The following is a 5,830-nucleotide window of genomic DNA, read 5'->3' as shown; positions in this document are numbered from 1 at the left end:
CATCTGTCAGCAATGCTGATTCTATAACCTTAGCCATCTTCTGGTCATGCAGTAGGGGTCACTGGGGGTGTGGGGAGGGAGATGGTTGTGGATTTCTTGCGTTGTGCAGGGGGTTGGACTAGATGACCCTGGTGGTCTCTTCCAACTCTATGATTCTATGAAGAAAACCAGCCAGCCTTTCCACCTCCTGAAAATATTTGCTTATATTACAACTCAAAAGGGGAGGGAGAGAAGTAGCCAGTTCTTTTTGATGTGGTAAATTTAATGTGGCGTGTAATTTTTGTGTCAATGCACCTACATGCTGAGATAGCTGGCATTCACCATTACAGGGAGCCCATTCAGTCGCAAGCTTCCTGCCATGCCCAGTATGGTAAGTAGCAGTTGTCACTACATGAACGTACACACAGTTCTTTCCTCACTGAATAGTCACCTTCTAGAACTGACAGGGTAAAAATCTTATGATCACATGGAAAGGCAACAAAGGAAATGCAGCCTTGGGCCCACATTATGAGAAAGCAACTAACCCCCCCCCTCCCCCAAATAAAGGACATCAACACATCATCATAATCTCTAATCTAATAGTGAAATATGGCCTCATCTGCATATATCTAAATCTGCAAATGGGGGCCACACTTACCCAAAACAGATAGTTCTGCAAATGTGGGGGACTTTGCAGAACAAATCTGGAAACTTTTAAAAAATACCTTAGGATAAGGGAAAGAGGAAATACTGTGGGAAGGGGGTGCAGGACACAGTGAGGTGTTTCCCACAAGTTCTTGCAGGTTCCCCACAGTGCAAATGAGCCCAACAGAAGCAGAAGAAGCAGGAGGATGAGTTGGTTTTTCTATGCAGACTTTCTCTACCACTTAAGGAAGAATCAGTCCGACTTACAATCACGTTCCCTTTACCACAAGACACCCTGTGAGGTAGGTGGGGCTGAGAGAGCTCTAAGAGAACTGTGAGTAGCCCAAGGTCACCCAGCTGGCATCATGTGGAGGAGTGGGGAAACCAACCCGGTTCTCCAGATTACAGTCCACCACTGCTAACCACCGCTCTTAACCACTACTCCACACTGGCTCTCATTGGGCCACAATTTCCCTGGGGAGAGACTGCCAAGGGGAGAGAAGGAAGGAAGGAAGGCTGAAGGGGAGGGGGATAAAGGTAGGTTGGCTGGTGGGTGGAAAGGAAACAAGGAAGCAGGAAAAGGCTTTCAGGAAAGAGGATGTAGTGAGGGAGGGGGAAATTAGATGTCCCTCGCAGTTACAAGCCTTTGCAGGTCCTCACTTTTTCAGTATGACCACCATTTAATCCTTAGAATATCAAAAATACTTTAAACATCCATAGGTCTGCACAGATATTCTGAAGACAGCGTGAGCTTGCATAGTTACAATGACCATTTTTTATATTCTTGCTTTCTTATTATTCTCAAAGGAGCCAAGGGCAACTGGCAGCTGACACACAACTAAGGCATCCAAAGGAATTTAGGCTTCCTCAGATCTGAACAGCTTCTAACCAGGACTGCAGCTCTTCAGATGTTTTCCTCACTTTTGAACATTACAGGCATTTTTGGCATTGCAGGAGGGATCCACTAATTAACCTACCAATTATCTATAAATACTTTAAGAGCTTATAGGGAAGCAGAAGCACCTCTCCTGCCTGGTTAGTTGCCAGTAAAAATGGACAATATAATTAAAATCCAGCTTTTTAAGGTCAGGTATGCAATTTCATGTCCAAAAAGAATGCATTAGTTAGGTGCAATGGCCTTGTTAATTTCAGCTTAAATATAAAAGCCTAATAAAACCATTTAATCTGTTGCTATGAACATCTAGCTAAAAATAAGCACTGTTTTTCTATGCTTATTGAGATATTTCCTAGTGTTGTGTCCAAGGATATTAACAAGTTTTGAAAGTCTGATTTTGATCATGCAAAAAGTAAAGTAGCATATCATGCAAGTTCCCTTATATGCGGGAGGCTGAAATTGAACAATGTTTTGCATACTGAAATGAGGGGTAAGGGAGGCAGCCAAGTACTGTTTTGACATGTGTTATTCAAGCGTTTTGCATCCTCTGCCAACGTAATCTGCATTCTCTGTGTAAAAAGCTAAAGTAAATTCATGTGCTTAAATCCCTTTTCCCTTCACAATCCCCACAGACAAGTGTCATATAGTCATTTTCTATCCCTGAGTTGTGGAAACATTCATTTAGTACCAGAGGGTAGCTGTGTTGATCTGCAGGGTAGTACCAATTAGTTCAGAGGGTAAGCATGTTGATCTGCAGGTAGATTTCAGTCCAGTAGATTTGAGTCCAGTAGCATCTTAGATGAAGGTATCTGATGAAGGAATCTTTGACTTTCGAAATTGCATACCGTGAAAATCTTGCTGGTCACTAAGGGGCAACTTGAATCCAGCTGATGCATTTAGTACAACTCCCATATGAAGCAGCCACGTGATTACTGAATAGTATTCATTATACTGGATCTGATGTTTTTATCCCACCCTTATTTCAAGGATCTCAGACAGAGTACACTCTTTCTCCCCACTCTTATCACAACAACCCTGAGAGAGATGATGCTGAGCCTACATAACTGGCCCAAGGTCACCCAGCAACCTTTGCCTGAGAGGGGATTCAGAAGTTGATCCCTCCAGATCCTAGTCTGACACTGAGGCAAGATACGACTTTAATGGCATAAGGAAAATTGGGATTCTTCTCATTCAAATTCAAAACACTGCCCCCAGTTTTAAGAAGGGAAAGCCCAAATAACCTTAATCAGATCATCAAGTGCTATTTCACTAGAGCTGTAACACTGATCTGTTAGGTACCTCCCCCCACCACCCCAAATTCAAAGGCAACCCAAGAGAGTCTGGTGCATGCAACTAGGGCTGTTGAAAAAAAATTCGGTATAGTTCGGCTTCGGCAAAATTTGGCCCGTTTTTATTCGGGCCGTGCCGAAGTCCGAACTCCCACACTTTGGATCCCCTGAAATTCGGGGGGATCCGGAGTTCGGAGGAAAATTCGGCCCCCCGCGCGCCTTAAGTGGGATTCCCTGAAGGCGCGCGGGGGGACCTTTAAACAAGCCCCTCTGCGCTGTCTGCGCAGGCAGCACAGAGGGGTTTAAAGACCCCCGCCCCCCCTCCCGGGACTCCCGGGAAGGCAGGCGGGGGCTGTCAAGCGCCTCTGCGCAGAGAGCGCAGAGGGGTTTGAAGGCCCCCCCCGCGCCTCCAGGGAGCTTCCCTGGAGGCGGCGGGGGGGTCTTCAAACAGATCTGTGCCTCCCGGCCAGGAGGCACAGATTTAAAGCCCCCCCCCAGCCCTGCCGGGACTCCCGGCAGGGCTGGCGGGGGGCTGGCAAGACCCTCTGCGCTGTCTGCGCAGACAGCGCAGAGGGTTTCCAGACCCCCCCCCCAGCCTTGCCGGGACTCCCGGCAGGGCTGGCGGGGGGTTGTCAAGCCCCTCTGCGCAGAGAACGCAGAGGTTTTCCAGACCTCCCCCCAGCCCTGCCGGGACTCCTGGCAGGGCTGGCAGGGGGCCCTTTAAACAGATGTGCGCCTCCCAGCTGGGAGACGCAGACCTGTTTAAAGGGCCCTCTCCCCGCGCCTCCATGGAAGCCCCGTGAAGGCACGGGGGGGCGAATCTGCCGAATTTATTCACCGAACCCCCGAATTCGGCAAATTCGGCTCCCCCGTTTACCGCCTTTTTTAGTTCGGTTCGGCCCGAACCGAATCAACAGCCCTACATGCAACAAACATCTCAATAGTACATTCCCACTATTTTATTACATAGTTCCAATGTGATGCTGTTGAAAAGGGAATCTTATTTTGAAACTAACTAGCAGCAGGGCCAGGTATATCAGAAACGTGCAAGATCTCTCAGCATACCCAGCATGTTACAGCCATGTCTACAGATGGAATCCCTTAGGATCTTCTAATCTCACAGTTATATCAATGTTAAATTGTCTGAGCTTTAAACAACAACCTGAAGGATGGGTCCACCATTCAGAAAGTCCTCTAAGAACTCACACATACACTGCACGGCTTTCCACTTTCTACCCCTTGTGCTATACAGAACACTATGGAAACTCAGACTTGTTAAGCAGTGTGGGACGTCTGGCAGGAAATGAAAGAAGATGATCCCCTGCACTCAGAGAGCTTGCCATATAGGTTTCCAGAGCCTGGCCTAGATTACGAGATTGTTAAATAATCTAGCCCATTGTGAACATTTTGTGGCCATTGTCTATTCAAGGATAATACCATAAGCAGCACTAAAATATTTTTTTTTCATTCAGTGATACCAAGGCAAAAAATGAAGCATTTCCTTTTAGAAACAGAATTCCAGACTGTTAATGTTTATTTATAAATTTAATTATCAATAATACGTTATTTGTACATGAAACAGGTTATGCTGCTATGAAAATGGCAGCGCACTCCTCTTTCACTTGAGTTATGTTACCCTCTGACAGTTAAGAGATGACAGCAAGTTGCCAGCTGCATATTGTCCTTCACAATGTATTTTTATACATAAATAAGAGCAGTGCTGGGTATTTTTGTGCTTATCCAAATGGCTAGAAGAGACTAAAAGCTAATAACATGATCCAAGGCTAAAGTATTTTCCACATTGTGACTCTGCAGATTAGCTATGTTAGGAAAGTGAGAATTAGAAATGATTAGAGGTCTCCAACTAGATTCCTTCCTGAGGGAAAAAAACTTCATTATGGAAAGGCTGTTCCTGAGTTAGATTCATAACAATTTCTCAAAATATGTTTTTGCAGTCAGCTTGAGAGACAGATCCACACAAATCCTAGTGTCATAAATGATTCAAAATGTAATCCAAGCATAGGCCAACCACTCTTTTGTTTCCGCAAAGCTTCGCCTATTATCTGAACAAGCTGCATGTGGATATCTGCCTCAAGGGAACTCATGAGAGTCAATTCATAATAGGGAAAAAAAATAGTCTAGTAAAGCCCGATAAAGTCAACAACATTTACAGCAGTAATGGCTTATGTCCATTACTTACAAGATGCAGTCAAAAAGGAAAATATGGTTAAGATAAACTTTATCAGTTTGGTATTCAGCTTTGATGAGAGTCATAAACCAGTCATAAAGGGGCAGAGGACAATAAATACATCCTTTCAGACAGATTTGTGTGACGTCAGTAATGCTTATGTCTTTCAATTTGGCTTCGGTGAAGACTCCCATGGAAGACAACCAAGCCTCTGCCGGAAGAACAGCTTGAGAATTATACTGAAACTCATTAATATGGTAATAATATTAGCCAAGTATATTTACTCAAAAGATACTAAAGTCCAAATTCTATTTATTCACTCTAAATTAATCAGCTTGCCATAAAATTATGTAAATATGCCGACTAATATATAACTTGATTGAACCCAAAAAATCCTAAGATTGCACTCTACACTTACAAAGTAACATAGGAAAAAGTCAGTGGCAAAAGAGCATCCTCCGCTTCAAGCCAGACATAAGTGTCTACAAAGTCCAGCCCGAAAGAACACATGACAGAAAGACTTCTCCACAAAAATAGATGAAATTTTGAAATGTATAATAAATGACAGGAAAGAAGAAAGGTAGATAAATTCTTATAGAAAATACATTTCCTGTTTAGTTTCCCCTTAATAAAAAAGGCACTTCGTAAACAGCTAAAATTCTGGTTAACAATGCGTCTCCTGTTAGATACTTTTAGATAACCAATGTATTTCAAGTTTACCATAAAAACACTGATACAAAACATTAGTGCATATTTTTTTCTGTATTAATCTGTTACACAGCGCTTTTTCTACCAGTTTTTTTTTTAATTTCTGAATGCTGGGGGTGGGGGAAC

This window comes from Euleptes europaea, chromosome 3, assembly GCF_029931775.1.
Source record: "Euleptes europaea isolate rEulEur1 chromosome 3, rEulEur1.hap1, whole genome shotgun sequence".
In the NCBI taxonomy this organism is placed as follows: Eukaryota; Metazoa; Chordata; class Lepidosauria; order Squamata; family Sphaerodactylidae; genus Euleptes; species Euleptes europaea.
This window is presented reverse-complemented; position numbering follows the sequence as displayed.